At 36.6% G+C, this 19,964-nt stretch overlaps 1 protein-coding gene across 4 annotated transcripts in view; it reads left to right on the top strand.

Annotated features, from left to right (window-relative positions):
• FSIP1 (fibrous sheath interacting protein 1) overlaps positions 1-19,964 on the top strand; it is a 79,761-nt gene that overhangs the window by 55,000 nt on the left and 4,797 nt on the right. The gene's annotated exons all lie outside the window — the stretch shown is intronic.

Genomic DNA, 19,964 nt, shown 5'->3' with positions numbered 1-19,964 from the left:
GTGTAATGGAGGATGGCCTTTCAGAAAAGCCAAAGAATTGGGAAGAAAATTTATTGAAAATTTGGGGGAACTTAGTTTTTGAACAGTCTGGTGCAGTCTGAAGGGAAAATAAGGTGAAAGTCAGAACAAGAAACCCACTTCGGAAGATGAATAAATGGATACAACACTTTTTAAGCAGTTAGCAAAACAATCTAGAATCTGGTGCTATGAAGAAGTTTTGAATTACTCAGCTGTATTCTGAGAAAAGTGTCATAGTTTTAACACGCAATCAGTGATGACTTTTTTGTTTTTTTGTTCTTTTACTAATGTCATAAGAAAGCATTTTGCTGGAAAGTTTCTATAGTTGTAATTTTAAATAGTGAGAAATGAGCTAGGAATGGGTGAGTGAAAGGCAACTTGATTGATGTGACAGTGAAGTGATGGAACTCACAATGTTTAGCAAAGAAAACAAATAGAAGCAGTGGATGTCAAGAAGGGGACTCTGAGAACTAATAGAACTAAAGATCTCAGGGGAATAAAGACTGAAAGGAAAGCTTTTTAAAAAACAACAACCCTTCCACCCCCTCTTAACTTTCAAACTCTTTTGAGAATGGAAAGGTCACAAGTGACGGTAATCCAGTTGCAAAGGAAGGATTGGAACTCACTTGTTGACTTCAAACACACTAAGATAGCATATAAGGGTGAATATAAAAAAACCCCATCAACTTTGAGATAAAATTAAAAAAAGACTGAGGCATATATGACCTAAAATGAGCAAGACATACCAAGGAAAGCAACATAAGTGTTAGAAATTACTTGTAGTAAAAGGACCAAAACCCCACCATTCAGTAAAGATCTCTTTCAAGCCATACTTAACAGAGATTTGTTTTTCTGTCTTTGCTAAAAAATTTGTAGGCAAGTGTTGACTTTGCCATTTGTAGTACCAGTGGAGTAAAATCTCTATCCATAGTTTAAAAAAACAAAACAGGGTAGGTTCTGTACATATAATGGTTTTTTTCAAATTATCTGTTTGATGGACCTGATCAAAATTAAATTATTGCATGAAGAAATCTCAATAATATGAGCAGTCAAAATTAAAGATGCCTCAAAATTGCTTACTGAGAGCCTGGAGGTGGTAAAAGTAGTGCTTATATTTTGAAAATAAGGAAAGAATAAAAAAGATGCAACAGCAAACAGATTTGTCAAGATAAACAGTGACAAAAGGATTTATTCCTTTGACAGGGTAGCAGACAGAAGCCATTTAGATAGAAACAACAGATTGAAGTTGGGTTCAAATCCATTTACACATGGATGCTAGAAATATTAATGGTTCACAGTCAAACTGTCTGTGAAGTGTGGCATTAGAGGCATTTGTCCTTGGTTCTGTTTTGTTCTGAATTTTCATTTATGATCTGGAAGCTTAAATAAGCATTATGCATATTAATTTTGATAATATGAATTGACAGACCTGTCAGTGTCTTAAAAATTGAGGGTTGTATAGAATTGGTCTAAAAGCTTAGGAAGCAGTTCAGTAAAGTGTCATGGTTAAAAATAAAAGAGAACTGTTTAAATGAAAAGTTTCTCAGGTTTATAGCAGATCATGACCTGCATGAATCATATTGGAAAAAGTGTGAGGCATGATAGTTTGGAGTATAAAAATTAAGATATACTTCTGCTAGTTTGTTAAGTCTCAGAATTCTTCATTTTGCTATGTGAACCTTGGTGAAAGAGCTGCAGACTGTTTGGTGAGAGTACAGAGGAGAGAATCAAGCTATGTCCTGATGTCCAGATCACAGAACTAGAAAATACCTAAATAAATGTGAAATGGAGTGAGTTGGAAAGAATGTGAGAACTGTTGGGAAGATGTGGTAACAGTCTTCAAGCTTACACTTCTGCAAAGTGGAAGGAAAGGAATTACTTCCATAGTGGAAAACAAAAAGAGCAATTGTGCTTGATCTGAAGAAGAAAAAAACCCTGAGTAGATACTGAGAAAACAATAATAAGCTGTTTTTTAAAATGTACTTTCCATCCACTAGAGGCCTGAAGAGAGGTTAGACTAAACTTGGGTTGGAAATGGCACGTGGGGTAGTTCTATATGTCTGAAGGGCTTGGAGTAGGAGATGTCTTGCAATGCTTTTTCATGTTTGTTTTTAAAATGACTGGTTTTCTACATGGGCAAAAGGAGGTATCACGGAATTTCTTGCAAGCTGGAGCCAGTTGCCCTCACAATGTGGCAGACAGTGATAAAAGGGAAACCATAGTTCTCAGAGGAATTGGTTATTGCAAGACCTGGAGTGGGTTTGTCACAGAAGATTTACTCTGGGGGGGGGCTGCAGTTCCCTTAGATTGTCAGTACATCAATACCTGTAAAAAGATGGATGCAAACTGTTGTACATCTGAAGGCAATCCAATAAGAGTCATCTGTGAAGTTTGGGTAGAACATCCCCAAGTAGTAAAGAAGAGAATTAAAATAAGTGTTCTTTCACTAAAAGAAGGTAGATCAATGTGTACTGTGTAATGTAATTGATTTTTCATGGTGTGTGTAGTCTATGTAACATTCCCAGCTAAGTGTTTGCTTTATTTAGTTTTTCTTTGATTTCAAATTAAGTTGCATTTGAAAGCATGAAGTATGAATTTGATTCTTTGAGCAGTTATGAAGCCTCAGTAAAAGTTAAAATTGCTTTACATCTCAGGATTTGCAGAACTAACCTGACATTGGTTTCATAATGTTGAATATCTTATTTGTTAACTAATGAATCACTTCTTTGGAAGAAAATGTAACAGTGTTTGTCCACCTTGGTACAGAACCACATTTCCTGATTCTTTAAATAGAATTAGTGGACCACTGAGGCACATTTTGTAAACTTCTCATTGTCAAAGAAAACTCAGAGTTAGAAAGGGAGAAAAGCAATAGAGGCAGTGACTTTGAAGAAGTCAGTTGTCTGATAGTAATAATTTATAGTATCATGAATAAGAGATTTCAGCCAAGGCTGAAAAGTTTAATTTTGAACTTTGATCTCTGTGATTTATTTGGATTTCATGGTGGGATAGAGCAAGCATCAATTTATGTTATTGTGCAGATTTCGTATGTCTAGACTCTTCTACTAGAAACCTGTGGAGTTTTTCCTGACTTGCAATCTGGGGCTTGTTCTTTGTGGTTGGAGAAAGAAACACTCTGAGCTGGAGGGGTTTGTGGCTCCTAAGTCACTTGCCTGTACACTGTGGGAACAGTCATGATATTTAGCACAAATCTAGTAAGTGCTTGGTAAATCAGCTGCCCTTGAAACTATCTGGAGGAGAAAGAAAAAAAGCATATTTGGGGGAAGTGATCAGCAAGACTGACAGCCAGGACTCGTGCAAGAGGATTGAGAGATAAAGCCAAATACACAGTTTCTGTGTGAATTAATGAAGAATCTGAGCATTGTATCACTCTGTGCCATCTCACTCTACAGTGCAGAAGTGTAGCTGCAGCACTGGTACTCGTACTGATCATGGAGCTGGCATTGGAGTGCATTCACCAGGCAAATGCTGCCCAGGAGACCCGCAGTGATTCCCTGGTCGCCAGCTTGAGTCCTCTGCTCTCCTGGCTTTCCTGCCAACAGCTGTTTTCAAGACACTTTATATGGCTTGACAAACAGCAGCCATCCTTTTGCATGGCAACCCAGACCCAACTTTAGGCTTGTGTATGCATTGGATACACTTAAGAGAGCAGTTTTGTATTCAGAAATTTCTTCCTAAAAGTTTAACTTGACTATGTATTACATTTTACAGCTCAGATGGGTTTAATCCATTCTTTCATGAATTAGAATTTAAGATGCCTGTTTTTTTAAAGCTTTATTTTGCTAGCCATCTTATGTAACCCAACAGTTGGCTGATTTTTTATGAGCAAATAGTCAAGCAAATTTGTCAAGTAAATAGTAACTTTAGCAAGCCCATAAAAGGATGTAAATATTTGTGTACATATTCTTAAAATGTTACAATAATTTACAGAAACTGGCCACAGAAAATCAATTAACGTGGTGTTAGAAGATGAAATGTGAAATCATGAGTCTTTTTTGTGCTTATTGTTGTTGGCACATATTGTTTTAGTTTTTTAAGATGGAGCTTTAAATACTTGCATTGGTTAAAAGCATTAAATTCCTGGCATTGTGTGAAGTTTTTCAGACACTCCTTTGTAAATATTTCAAGTTTATTGTTGTTTAACTTGAATTGGAATACAATTGATGGAAACTAGCTCACAAAGCGTGCTTCACAACCATTATTTTAGTGTCTTCAGAAAAAAAGAGATGGGTACAAATTAAAATACAAGATACTCTTTTTAAATATAAGGGGGGGGAGCGGAAAAAACCAAACCAGCCTAGAAGGGTGACCTCTGAACAAGTGGCTGAGAGGTTGTGAAGTCTCCATCCTCAGAGAGAGTGAGAGCCTGACACAACTCAGCCCTGAGCATTAGGCAGTAGTTTGGTCCATTTTGAGCAGGGGTTTGGGTGAGGCCATCTCCAGAGGTCCCTTCCAGTGTCAGCTGTGGTTCTGTGATTCTGCTCGTGGTAAAATGTGTTCGTGCCTTTGAAGAAATCAGACTAAATATTTGATACCTACTTACATTAGCTTCTCTGAAACAAGTTAATTTTTGTAATTATACATTTTTTGTTCTTTTTAATTATTTCATTAGACATGCTGTATTGGTTGGCTGTTTCGTGCTGTGTAAAAGCATACGAACTTGGTATTTGTAATGTGTATCAAGAAAGGAGGAAATGCTTTAAAAACATGAATATGAGGCTTTTGGTTACCATGCTTATGAACAGTGTACTTCACATATTATTTCTACAAATTACATCATGGCAATGTCTAAGGATCCTTGGCTTTTGGCAAGGCTGGAACAAGGTGCATGTCTGCAAATTTTAAGATTGGAATTTTCTCTAGACACATTTATCTTTTGTATGGGGAAATACCCTAGGTAAAAGTGCTAGATCCAAGTTTATGTCTAAGTCTTGTGCTTTACTGGGAAAAAAAAGTCCTCTTGAGTAGGGAAATTGAAATAGGCATATGCTTTCCAAAAATTTCTCTTACCTGGAGATTTGAAGAGAGATGATAAGCAGGAAGGTCAGACTACAGTGGGCCACTCTGTAATGTTTCTGAAGGGCCTTGCTCCTGAGCAAACTTTTGACCAAACCAACATTAGAAAGGGAAAAGGTTGTTGGTTTGTTTTTTTTTTTAAACCCTTTGCCCTTTGCCTTCCATGGGCTGTTAGTTCCCTGTTGCTGCTTGAAGTTCCATAGTATAATCACACATCTGGATGCTGGCTGTGGCTCACCTCAAGCTCTTTGCAGTTATATGACAAGAATACTGAAATATGGAGGTGCAAAGAGCATACTGATATTCCATAACATTACCTCATGATATTTTCTGTTATCTGAATTTTTCATACGTTCAAAATCAAATTTCCTTTCAGGTGATGCTGTACAATGCACATGCTAGGTATCTATCTTTGGCACTCATCTTTAGGAATGGTTTTAGTATGCTTAGTAATGCTGTAATTTCAATTCAAGGGCTGTACATAGGTATATATAGGTATATATCACAGGATATATAGCAGTCAGGATTAAATAACAATACAGGATTCACTGAACTGCACTAAGAAATCAGATGGGGTTAAAGTCTGTGTCAGTGCTTGTGCAGAGATCAGAAGAGGTGTGCTGATGAATGGGCTGTAGTCCATTTGCTTATGTTATTTTTTTCTTTGTGTGAGGTAAGTGAAAATTATAGTATGACAACATGATCCTAAATTATATGAAAATTTTATGAAGGCAGTAAAAATTGAGGAGGTTGAATTAAGTATTCCTTCACTTTTATGGTATCTCACCTTGTTTTTAGCTCTGTTCATCAATATATTTTCCTCTTTCTATTATTTTTAGTAATAATAACATTATGTTTCCCAACAAAATACCTAATGTTCAGATAATATAAGATTTAATCACTTCCAATGTCCTTGTGTTTTAAATTATTTTTTTTAGAAGTAATACGGAATACAATTTTCCCTGCATTGTTAAACTTTTTTGTTCTTACTTTTCTCAAACTTTTTTTTTTTTCTGTACTCTCGATTTTACAGTCACTTATATGGATAAAAATATGCCTCGTGTGAAGTGCTCTGTAGATCTGAGTTCTCATTCTCAGCATACACAATATTGGATAGCTTGTCCATATTAGTGTTCTTCCTTGCCATCATACAGTATTTTTTATTCAAGGCACTTAGCCCTCTCCAGTCCAGCTTTTTGACTGAACCATTTTGTCTCTCAAATTGTGACTTTCTTTCAGCTAAATAAATTTAGATAAATGGCTGAACAGAAAAACTTCAATTCAAAGCCCAGTATTAAAATTTGATGGCAAAATTAATTTTTTTATGCCATTATTACATGCACAACAGAAAGTGTATATAGAACTTCTAGTAGCAGTTGAAACTCAGCAAGTTAAACTCCTCTTGTTTAATGTGCAGCAGCTTCAGGATGTTTTTTAAACTTAGGATCAGGTCAGTAGTTCCCTGACTCTCAAACTGGTCTTGTCCTAAGAGCTGTTGCATCTTTTATGCTGTGGTCTGACTTCAGCAGGGCATGGCTTTTATACCAGTTGTAAATTCTTGGAGCAGGGCAAGGCTTTCTCTCCATTCTTTCAAACATTATGCCCCTTTTTTGCATAGGCAGTAGAGTATTTTGCCCTTGGGGCTGTCCAAAAGCTGTTCTTTTAGTTCTTAATTCATTGTATTTGTTGCATTAACAAATATCCACCACACCTTCTGACCTCTCTCCTCTGCCCTGCCTTTTAAAGTTCTCAGCATTAACCTTTTTTCCTGTGTCGTGTGAAAAATAAAGCTGAAGTTCCTCACTATGGAAATTATTAGAATTCTTTGCATCTTGTTATTATTCCTAGATTTTTTTAAAAGATGGATTTTTTCCATATGGTTCATTTCATGAACATATGGGATTGTTTTGTGGTTTTGGGAGATACAGTGATCCAGATTTTTTCTGTATGTCCTAGAGTCAGATATTGAAATTTGTTTTTTAATTATATGATTGACTACCTAGTACTGTTAGAATAGGAATTTTTCTTATATGCATCCACTTCACCTACTCAAAATATTTTATTATTTTGTACTGTTTTCATTTGCATTTCATTCTCTGCCCATCCTGATATTTCTGGTTTCATGAATAAGTCAGTAATTAATTAAATTAATTAGAGTGCATGGTGGGTATATGCCTACATACTTGTACACCCTTTCCATGAGTGCACATACAGAGGTACAAATCAAGCAAATGAGGGAGACTTAATCTGAGACTTTTTTGTTTGTTTATTTTTTTTAAACAAGATGTGAATTTCTACCAAGTATGCCCTGGGAACATCATGAGAGGAGAACAGTGGCTGAGCTGACTCTGCCCCCAAATCTTGGGCAAGTCAGTTAAAGCTGCATTGACTGAATTTCTATTGATTCCTGAGGGCTATGTGGTTTAGAATAATATTCAGAGCAGGCAGTTTACTGAGTTTGGAAGAACCCAAGACTAACTTAAAAGAGGAAAAAACCAAAATCCAAACCTGGCTGGACTCTCACCCTTTCTGGAGCTTAGGTATTTTGTGGGGGCTGCAGTCAGGCGCTTTTGTCTGAAAATTTAACACCTAGAGGAACTTTTTCAAGCTAGGCACATTAAAACATTTTTGTTTCAGACAAGGAAGAGCTCTTGTAGTTACTCTATCTATCTGATAATTCAAACATTTGATTAGCACTGGTGGAACTAAATTTAGTTCTTTTTAAACCTGCTGTTTCAGACTGCATCTGTGATGTCAGAGAAAGCCATCCATCCTCAATAAGCTATAGAATAGATGGCAGTGCAGCACTGTTCACAGCTGTCACTTAAACTGGGCTCTATTATGCAAGGCAAGGCAAGGCAAAGAGAGTGTGCCTGCAAAGGTGGAAGGTGCTGTGACCCAGGGCTTAGCACATCCAGCTCTGAGAAGTGAGACTGAAGTGCCTTAAGCCCCTTTCCCAAGAGTCACTAGAGCATAAAATACAAAAATACCCATGTCATATCCCTCCCCTTGTTATTGGCCACATCCTCCATTTATGGCTTTTTAGTGCAAGGACTTAGAGCTTTTTGCTCCCACTGAGCAATGTTAAACTGGCTCACATAAACTACAACTGAATGACCCAGGTAATAAATATACTTCCAGTAACACACAAAGTAAAACATAGATTGCATCAATTGCATCTGTTGTGTTAAAAGAATTCCTGTATTGAGGGATGTTTAGTACTGTAAGGGGACACGTGGGAACAGATTTCACAAAGCAAGAACAAGTTGGTTGTGTCTCCTGAGAGAGCAGTGAGGTCCACAACAATTCATTCTTAAAATTCCAGAAGGAATGGATTTCTGATGTCTCTGAAAAAGACAGAATATCATTGTGCAGCTCAGAACCATGATGTATCTTTCTTAATTAACATTAATTCCTTTTAGCAGTTAGGTTAAACTGTGCCAGCCAGGGTGGGATACACACAGGTAATCACATGGTAGGGGCTATACTACTACACAGCATTTTCCTTCCAGATTGCAGCTGCATCCAATTTCGGGTTTTATATAAATTTTCATGTCTCTAACAGCAAGTTAGATATTTATGCATGTTTTTATTACTGTCATGAGCACTAAAACCCCAGATAATTAAAACTTCCATCTCTTCTGCTATGCTCTCCTTGCATTTTATGCAGTATGCTAGCTCTTGCTGCTAATCTACATTTTTTCATATGTGTGTATATTTCTATGAACATCTGTTATACTTAATTTGTTATATGAACTGTGTTCCAATCAGATCCTTGGAACATTTTACTTGAATAATTTGCTCATCTATTCTGAAACTCCTTCAAAAGTTTGAAACATTAAGCTGAATGGAAAAGCTTAATGGAGAAGCATAGTAACTAAGCATTGAGTGTCTTGATTAAAGAGGTTATGACTTCTAAATACTTATCACCCACTCTAAGCTTGTACTTTTTGTTTAAAAAATGCCAATCTGTTCTCTTTTCAGTGCATTTCAGCAGGATCTCTTGATCTGAATTAGCCTCATGGACAAGTAGCTTGCTTGTCACTGCCTGGAAGGTGCCCACACAACTTCTGACTGCCATTGCCTACTGACTGAGTGACTCTGATTCCACCTAACTGAGAGTAGTGTAGTGTCCTCTAAAACCAACAATGTCATCCTTAATTCATCAGAAGCACAGCTCTGAACTTAGGTTGTTTTTCTTACCAAAGCAACCAGGCAAAAACATTCCAATGTGCAGTAAGGAAGGTTCCAAGCAACTGGGGTGCACAGTGCTTTGTGCTGAAGCCATTGACCTTGTAATGTGATCACACAGACTTTTTGTAAATTCATCTTTCAGATCTTATGAGTGACATGTGAACTTTGACTTCCTGGGCAAAAGGCAGACTCCATCTCCAATAGAGTCACCTGTATCCCACATGCATGATAAATCTACATAACTTTCTTTTGAAAAACATAAGTCTTTTGGTGCTTTCATGTTGTTTACTAGGGGGAATATTGGACTTTTTTTCCTTTTTGTACAGTGGTGTGCAGGCTGAGTTTAAATGGGATCGTCCCAAGCACTTTTAAAATATATATTTTAGCTATTCCTATAGCAACTATGGGTTTCAAACCGCATAAAATTAACTTTTCTGTGAACTACATACAGCTGTAACATTTTAGATTTTGGTAATTTGTTGCTTGTTTCTAGAATTGTATTAATTTCCCTAGAAGTAAAATTTCTTAGAATCAGCGTTTACTCAGCTGTTTTGAAATTTATTTTATATACAAACACATTTGGCAGAAAAAGAATTCAAACTAATATGTTCCTGTATTGTCAAGAAATTATTTTTTCAAATGTCTTTCTCCTGTAAAGCCTTTAGATTCTACATGGCTGTAATTATTTTGGCCCCTGTTGCAGGGAAACCAGTGTGCTTATGCTTACTAGATGCTCTTTGGGCTATCTGATTTCCTGTTCATCTGTGACTTGGCTCGTGGTGTTCCCTTTGATGATGAAAAGTACAGAAGACCGCCCAGTATGGTTATGTGACCTGAGCAATGCCACCAATGCTTCTGGTTACACATGTGGAGCCATCTCTTACTTACCAGGAAATGAGTAAATGGAGGGAAGGAAACTTGCAAGGTTGTGTTCTGTACCTGTTGGCCTGTAGCTTCCAGAGTCAAGTCAACCAAGCTTCTCTGTAGGGTGTGTAAAGGCTCTCTGGCTTTTTATCTCTCTGCAGATACCAAACCTGTGCTTCTGGTTACACAAACCAGGGTAAGGAACCACAGTAACAGTAAGGAGCCACAGCATTTGAAATACATGTGCTTTTCTTTATGTCTTTGTTCTGGGACATGAGAAAGGATCTGCTACTGAGAAAAAGAACAGCAGAAGATGCTGAGAGGCTTTTGTTTATTTCTAAGGACTAGAGCATTAAATAGCATAAATTTAGTGACAGAAAGTAATGGAGAGGTTTTTCTTCGTGCTCCCCCCCCCCCCCCCCCCAAAAAAAAAGGAGCTTGGCTCTCCTACCTGGTCTTACAATGCTTATATTGTTTCTAGTTTGGCCAGGACATAAAATATGTGGGGATTATTTATAATAATAGAGGAAATTTATCCTGCCACCAGGAACATTGGTAGTGCTGCACATTTACTATATTTCTAAGACAAGTCAGAGGAAAAACTATAACTGTTTTAATAAACAGTCAAAAATAACATCTACATTAACAACTGCTGAAGAGTGACCTTTGTAGTTAGTAAAAAAATATTATTGTTTTGCTTTTCTAATTCTCTTAAAATGGCTGTCAAACATCATCATAATAATTGTTTCAATAATAACTTGTTTTATCTCAGTCTTAGCTTTTCTTATTGCTACATAGTAAATGTAAATTTTCTGGTTTTATATATATATACACATGAATATTTCAAAGTTTAACTCTTGTTCTTGCACTTACTGAAAACTGAAAGGATCCACTCCCCCTTCCTCAAAGTCAAGAACAAGTGTAGGCAGGCTTGAAACAGTAAAATGTTAAAATGTTTTGCCTGGGGCAATATTGTTCATCACATTCTTCCTAAAGAACAATGAATGAAGAATTTTTTTTTTAAATGGAAATAGAAGAGATAGATGCAGGTACCTTATTTCAAAATCCCCTTCCAGTCTCTAGCAAATAAAAAGTTTCTTGATTATTCTCTCTTTTTAAAAAATGTTTTTTCAGCACTCCATAAAGTGTTAGGATTTTCCCTACTATCCCTATGCTTACTCATCCAGTTATATTCATTTACAGAGATGCTCCTCTGAAAGACAATCACAATTTCATGGATTTTAGACAGGTTGTTCTTCAGTGTGTGTAAATGTTCATGTTGTGAATTTAAAGGCTCAGAAATGATTCATTAACAGAAAGTGGGAATTTGATTCTTTCTTTAAAGACACCTAATAGTCCTGCCATTGTGAGGTAGGATTCTGTAGTTGCAATTCACATGACTACAAATATTGCAAGCTTTTTTTCTTCTTTCCACAGATATGTCATTTCTGGTACTGGTTAGGCTCTAAGTTTTTGCAATGCTGTAATTGCAGTAGAAGCCTTGCTACTGCTTAAAAAAGAGAAGCAATCAAAACCTTATTTAAAACTGGAATAGCTAAAATCTCAAAACAATGCGAAAAAAAAAAAAAAAAAAGGTTTCAAAGGTACTAGGCTTGCTATTTTTCTCTGTTTTTGAGTGCTTGCATTCGGCAATACATGACAATGCTGTCCATGCTTTTATTGACCTTGTGGGGTGAACTACAACAAAACAATGAAAGCTAAACCAGTGTGATCCATTATGGGACTTGGTTTTTAAAACTAGGTGTCTTTAAATGTCTGTACTTCAACGTATTCTGGGAAACAACTTTCTGAAAAGTAGTGTCTTACATGCTTTTTTCTACTCCTCTTGTTTGTCAAATCTCTGTTGTAATATTATCACTTTATCACTGCTTCCTCACTTTTTTGGGGTTTTTTTTTTTTTTTGTTTTGTTTTTTGTTTGTTTTAAATGGCCTTTGTATTGCAGCAAAGGTTTAAGTTTTAAAACAACAGTTGTAAGCAAAAAAATGGTCTTTCATTTGGGTTTTAGCTAGGTTGGAATACCCTCTGGGGTGCTGGTACCACTCTGCAGCCTGAGAGGACCTTGGGGAGCTGCAGTTAAAATCAATTCTTGGCTGATGCACTTGATTTAGTTGATATGAATCCAAACCAGGGAGAGAAATACTATCACCTGCATTTAATGCAGAGTAAAAAACTCTGTAAGAAAGGTCACATATGTAAGAGAAACTGCATGATTTTTTCCTTAATTTGGGTAATGGAGATTGTACAGGGCCTGTATTAATTTGCTTGACAACACTGTACATTTCTGTGTCCTGTTAGTCTGTATACAGCAGAACTTCCTTCCTAACATATGTTTGCTAATGGGAGGGAATATTTCCATCTCCAAAATACTCATCACAGGTCAGGTTTGCCATATCCATATATTGAAAAAGTCAGTGTCCAGAGGTTTCTAATGCTGTTGTTACACAGGGCCAATAAACACAATTAACTTTAAAAGATATCCCTAAAGGATATCAGAAGATATGGTCTGAACTAAAATATGTAAACTGTGATTTTGTTCCTTTTTATGCTTCAATCTATCATTGCTTTTGGTGAATCTCCATGGCTTGCTGCTTCTTGGGCCAGTCCTTAGTGAGATGAAACTATGACCAACTACACAGGTCATCTAGGTCATGGGTTTGTGGGTTCACTGTTCTCCTTCTTACTGGATGTAGTTTGTTTTATTGGTGTTTTGGCACTTGCAGTGACTTTGCTACATTATCAAGACAAAAATGTGTGTGTCCTTAGTTCTGTTGCTCATTGTATTTTCTGTTTCCTTAATAGAAACCTGTAAGTAGTTTTAAACTCTAAAGTTTAACACTGTCACAGAGTTTAACATCCTATAATAAAATGCCATGGTGCCATTATGCTATACTGTATCCATATCTTGGAAAAAGAAAAGCTAACATGACCAAAAAAAAAAAAAAAAAAAGAAAAAAAGAAAGAGAAAAATGACATGGGTTTTTGTAACAGAAAACAGCTGCAGCCACATCAAGGCATTTTTGACTACTCTGCTGGCTTTGCCGAAAATTAAAGCCACAACTTAATAATATTCAAGGAAGATAGTTCTATGGGATGAAATCTGTTAAATGCTTAATAACAAACAGTTAAAAACACAGAATGGCATAGTCAGGAAACTCCTTTTGAATGCTAAGTAGCCTAGATTGCAGAAGTTCAGCTTCTTCAGTAAAAGCTAGAAAATTAAAGGCTTATTCAGAATTATGGATTGCAAATACCAGTTCAGGAATTTGCATCTTATGTTTTCACACATGTGTTCAGTGTGTTCAAATAAAACCAGCTTGCTTTCTAACCTAAGAATACTTGAAAGTATATGAAATCAAGTGCTCCGTTGGTTGAGGAAGGTTTTAGGCATGAGAGAAGAAATTATACAGTGATCATATATAATACTGTGCTTAGTTTTTCCAGTCTAAAAATGCAGTAGATTAGATGAGCTAAGCACTGAGCTAATCTGCTGTTAGAGGAGTTGAATTCTTGCAAAACATGTGTTGAGAACCTTGGAGTAAGATATATTTTAAAAATCAGATGCTTTTGTCATAGTTTAATATTTAAATCAAGGGGGAGTAAATTTATTCAGCTGTTAAAGTTTTTAAACTTTCCAATGATTTTTTTAAAGAATATTTGACTCCTGTTGTTTAGTGACTTCTAGGATATATTGATTTTCAATAAAATGTGCCGATTACATTAAGTCTGCCCTAGACAGGAAGGTATTTTCTATGTAAGCTTAATTGCAGTTTAATATTTGTTTCCTTCAAACTATAGTTCTTACCTTTTCTTCTTTCTTAGTGAACAAAATTTCTCTCTTCATGGATTCTTGCTTATTAGAATTTTCTGCCCTTCTTGTGATAGAGGCTGGAGTAGAATGAAGTAGCAAGACAACAGTATTTAAAATAGTAAATGATATTTTCACTTCCTTTTTTTTTCTTTCTTTTTCTTCTGTCATCTCTGGCAAGTAGTTGCTTTCTCTTTATAAAGTCTGCAGGGTGTGGTGTAGATGATGAAGCAAAGTTTTTCATTAATTACACATTTAAAATACAAGCAATTGACTATATATTATTGAGAAAGAGAAAATAAAAACAAGTATTATGCCCCTTTGTGCACTAAATATGCATGTTTGGATTAGTTTTGCCTGCAAGAACTTGTCATATTTGTTTTTACTTGTATAACCTTGCTGCAGTTACCACATCTCTTATTCCCAAATTTCACCTACTTTTCATTGTATCTCTCACTACTTTTGATGTCTGTTAAGGTTTGTCTTTGTCAAAGAAAGGGAAAAATCCTTTACTTTTGTTTTTGGCTTTTTTTCCCCTCAATTTTTTAATATTGGGAATTTTCTCTTCCAAATTTTTACAGTATTTTAAAATTTATTTTAATGGAGACTTTATGGCTCCATGAGACTGATAGTGCCCTTGATGTGGTTCTGATGGCTCATGATGTTACAAGGTGACTTTCCTTTTCAGACAGGGATGTTACCAGATGCCCACTAATCTCTTTTTCTACTGCTCCCATTTTCTTAGATACCTCTGTCCTTTCTGTTTTCTGGCTCTTAGTAGGATCAGCTAAAGAAAATTGACTATCAGACCTTTTCATCTGCCTTCACACAAACAGAAATGGTGGAAAAAATAATGCAACTAACAGAAGGAGAGATAGCAGAGGGAAGGTAACAAAAGCAGTGTGGCTCATGTTCATTCGTGAGGATTTGTGTCTTTCCTGAACAGTGCAGAAGTCCCCAGACTCCTGCCCAGGACCACCAGATGGTGAATCATGATTGTATCATGAGGAGCTCTTGATTTCCATTAATCAGCTTCTAGTCTTAATTTTTAACACCATCAAAGTGGTACATGTTCTCTCGAGAATCATGCTCACAGAGTGGTAACCATGGTTTTGATTTATTCTCATTTTCCCTCATTACTTTTTGAAATAACCCTTATGAAATAGCCTTACAGAGGAAAGATTAACTTTTTTTTTTTTTCTACATTTGTTAAGCTCTTTTTCCTAACATGTTTTGAAAACAAACTAGCAAGCACTAAAAGCCTAAATAAGATGTGCTGGACAGTTAAGAATTCCTTTGTGGAAGTGGATGGGTGGCTCCCTGTGCTGGGTCTGCCTGGGATGGAGTTAATTTCCTTCATAGCAGCTGGTATGGTGGTGTGTTTTGGATTTGTGACCAAAACAATGCTGAGAGTACCCCCATGTTTCAGCTGTGCTGAGCAGTTTTTTGTATCATGTCAGAGCTTTCTGTGATTCTGATTCTGCCCTCCCAGTAAATAGACTGGGGGTGGGCAGTAGGCTGGGAGGGGAAACAGGGCAGGTGACCTGGCCTAACCAGAGGATATTCCATACTGTTTAATGTCCTGCACAGCAATGGGAAAGGAAAAAAGGGGCTTCTAGGAAGTTACCCAGGTGGTGAATGGTGAACAATGGGGGGAGATGGTCAATGATTGCCTTTGCATCACTTGCTTTGTTTCCTTTCTCTCTTCTTTTCCTTCTCTGTTGCTTCGTAAATAATTTTTATCTTGATCCAACATTTTTATTGCTTTTACTCTTCCTTTCCTCTTCCCTCATCCCACTGGAGTGCCATGGGGGCGAAGGGGTAGGGAGTGAATAAGTAGCTGTGTGGTTAACAAACAGGAGTCTTATAAGGACACATTCCCATAGTGTACATCAGTTTACAAGTTATGGATATCAATGACTTCTGTGGTGCAAAAGAACTTTGGGCTTATTTAGCATTTCTGGAAATTCTAAAAAGCTCTTCCATAAGAAGCTGATGTGTCTGGTTTTATATGCAGCATATTAATAATATTCCATTGTAGCACTGACCAGTAGTGTTCACAGGCAGGTGTGTGGTGGTGCTTTGGTGTGATGCATAAAGGTGGTGAGCTCTTGGAGATGCTGGTGCACCTTGAGTTGAGTGGTGTGGAGATGCATGGCAAGGATTGCCTTTTCAAAGCAGGATAGACCTGTTAGAGAATCTATTCATAAATAACGAGATCACTAAAACTTAAATACCTTCCTATGCCAATATGTCAAAAATCTAAATGTTATCTTTAGTAGATTAGCATATTCTTGAATGGACTCTTTTTATCAGAAAGGGAGTAGTTTACTTTAGAACTGACTGTTGCAGTCCCACTCATCAGTAAAAATATAATTAGAGCATCCAAGTAAAGTAGTGCAAGCAAATAAAATATTGTGAGAACTGTTGATTGTAATACTTTCAGATCAAGCAACAAAGTATACATTTCTACATATGCCAGCTATGAATCCTTAAATAGTTCTGGCTTTCTAGTGCTTCTTCATGTACTGTGTGCCGTTTTATGGCTATCATGACATACAATGATAAATTGCTAAAATCTGATAAAGTCTTTCAGTGTTAGTCTGTCTCTGTTGCTGCAGAGAAGCAAGCCTAAAGCTTTGAGCTTGCAAGGCTGTAGTCACAGCAGGTCTGTCCACAGCCATGTACACGTTTGCATTCCTGCCACATGCAGTAAGCTTTTCTCTATAGACCTCTGTCACTGAGGAATTCAGCGAGGAACAAGAAATCTTCAGTCAGAGAAGGGCCACAACTGTGTGAAAAACTAGCCACACATAAACAGTAAAGGTCATTAGCAGGCTCCTAAACTCCTAGCTAGGAGTTAGTTTTTTGGATCATTAACGGTAAAAAGCCTAGGAAATGAATAGGACTCGGTGTCCTATTAAAAATTAGCCAGACAATTAAAAGGTTTTCCCATTTCTAATGGGAACCAGACCTAATAGCTCATTTTCCCTGTGTAGTGTGCTGCCTCTGCATTTTGAATTACATTAATTCTATCTCCTTGTATTTTTAAAGATATATCTTGAAGTATATTTTCTGGATAAGAGTTGTAAATTATTTACAGTAAGGGCAGAGAAAGCTTGGGAGAAGTAGAATCTAGTGTCTCCCTAAGACTGTGTTACTGATTCTGCATCTTGTGACTCTAAAGTAGTGCAATTACCTGTGACAGGATTTCTTCTGGTATTCCTTGCTTACTCTTAATAAGTATTATGTGAGCCCATGACTTAAAGTGCTGATTTGCTCACAAATGCAGAGCCTTTTTTGGTGTGAGGTGTCTCTCTTTATAGAGTATTACATATTTCCCTAAACAGAGTTTTATGATTTCAACATCAGCCTTTCTGCTTCCATTTCACTATAAATTTCTTGCTGCTGAGTGGATGAATGATGGCTATTTAAGATCTATCTTCTCACCTACTGTATATTTTCCTTAGTCCTGAAGCGAATTTGGCACAACAAAAATGCAAACAGTGAGCCTTTATTATATTAAAATATAATTTTTGGAGAGGTGTGTTAAATACTTTCTCTGTCTTTGCATACTTCCAAGGCTGTCTTATAAGGAAAGCTTATATTTCTTATAGGAAAACATAAAGAACACAAAATAAGCCATATTTTGTGCTGTATGCTTTGCCTGCAGGCCTGCTACTCTGAAGGAAAAGAAGCCTACAAATTCCCAAACTTGTTCACTCTGTAGCTGCTACACTCTTTTCTGTCCTCATTCACCAATCTCCCCAGTCTCACCCTGGTAATAATCAAGGTAATCTAAGAGCTAATTTGTCAATACCTTCCTTTTTTTATCCTGAGAGGGAAAAAAAGGAAAAATTCAATTTGGACAAGGGATATTGCAGATAAATGGAGTGGGGACCGGGCGACTAAAAGGACAAAAGAAAGGCAGAAAAAGATGATCTTCCGCACTAAGTTTATTTGGTGCTCAGTCCTTCATTTTCACAGAATTCCTTTCTGCAGAGTGAATTGCCCTGTCATTAACATGAAATTAGCTCCAAATAATCTTGGCCAAGGGCTTTGGAATATGTTCGTATAGAGCCACACACTTAAAGCCATGTGGGGATCCATGTGAGTTTGCAGATGTGAGACTCTTCTGTGGTACAAATATAGTTATGTTTGCATAGCACAATATCCAGCTCTGTGGATATCCTCAAGATACAGCTGTGCTCCCAGTAGCACTATAACTGTGTTACTGCTCTGCTCTGCCTGAATGAATGCATCTTGTTTCTTTTAGCCAGTCCATTCTAATAATGACTATTTGTAAACACATGTTGTCCTACAAGTTAAAATACTCCTTCAAGAAATGTAAGTAATTTAGCATGAGCTAGTAGATTTGGTTGAGTGTGAAAATTTGAAGAATTCCATGCTTCACTTTCGATCTGTCTTGTGTTTTGCTACTAATTGTTTTTCCTTGTCTGACTTATTTTTCATCATTGAATCTTTTCTGCACTAGGATTAAAATTTAAAAGCCTGAGAAAAGTTTGAAGAGGTTGTAATTTTTATTTTGTTGTCTAAATGAGTGCTTAAGATTGTGGTTTCATTTTAATTACACTATCAAAAATACATTGATTGGTACCAAGATTAGCTGAACCTCAATATAATTAACTGATTTTATGTTCATCTACATAATGCTCTCTAAACATAATGGAAATCTGTTGATGGTCTTTTTTGTTTGTTTGTTTTAATGTCTTTAACTTCTTTTCTTTATTGTAGTTGTCTTGGTATGCTTACGTAGGAAGGATATTGGTCTGTGCGGGGAAAGAGTAGTGGGAAAAAAAAAGGTGGAATAAATCTATAAAATTAGTATAAGTTCATTAGCCAGTGCCAGAACTGTAATCACTCTGTAGCAGCAGTTACAAGCTCTTATTGATGTTTGAACATGTAAATACAGAACAGTGTCTGAAAGTGATCAGAAATGTCTTTTTCACTTTGCAGTCACCGTCTAATTTTTAATAGCCACAACAAGTTTTACAAAGAAATGCCAGTTCCTTCCTGAGTGAAAACTGTCCCCAATTTTAAACCTGAATAATGAGTTTTCAGTACAGTGTGTGCTACGTAGCCTGTGATCTTACCATGCTGTATGCAACAAGCAGTCATATTGCACCTGTAGCTGAATAAGAAACCTTCAGGAAAAAAACCCAAAAATCAGCTAGCCATGTAATACTGGTTTTTCCTCTGCAGTGACAGTAGCTCCATGCTCTGGCACAATGTAAATTCTGTATCATAATCATTACATAATGAATAAAATTGTTGTTTGATATAAATCACTGCAACCTTTGGGAGTTCATCACATTGTCAACTAATTCTTTGTAACTTGGAGATTTGGTGAGCCTGAGGTTTTGATTGCAGAAAGCATCTTTTTCCAGAAAATGTTGCATAGTACCTATAACATTTTTAATATATATTGTTATTTATACTATATATCATATTTAATGGGCAGAAGTATTATGCATATTGAAAATATGTTGTACTTTTCATTCTAATCTTTAAATTGTCAGGGGGTACTCTGCTCCTGTCTTAAAAAGTATCATTAAGGATTGTAAAGGCTAGAAGTAACTCCCCGTTGCAAACCTGTCTGAGGAAAATATCCTTTGCTGTTCTTTACCATTGCCAGCTAATATCAATCATTATGATTAATATAAAATTCTACAAAATTTCCAGTAAAGGAATAAAGCTTAATAGAACTGCTGTGAGTGTGCCACTTTCTGAATGAGAAATTGGTTGAAAAGATGCATTAGAAGTGGCAGCTCATATAGAGCAGTAAAACTGCCATACAGAAGACAGGGCTTTCTTCTGTCAGATGTCATGGGACATACTGGACATGGTAGGCCCAGTACATGGGTAACTGGGGTGCTTTTTGTCATATGGTTGAGAGAGGCTGTGCTGCATTTCTGTGGCGAGCAGCTGGAAATGCTTCAATGTGACCAATCTCTGTGGGCTGGTGCTGTCCAGGACTGTTGTTGACCGCAGTTACATCACCCC

Source organism: Heliangelus exortis, chromosome 5 (assembly GCF_036169615.1).
Source record: "Heliangelus exortis chromosome 5, bHelExo1.hap1, whole genome shotgun sequence".
Classification (NCBI taxonomy): domain Eukaryota; kingdom Metazoa; phylum Chordata; class Aves; order Apodiformes; family Trochilidae; genus Heliangelus; species Heliangelus exortis.
Note: the sequence above shows the minus strand (reverse complement) of the source record. Positions and strands in the feature narration are given on the sequence as shown.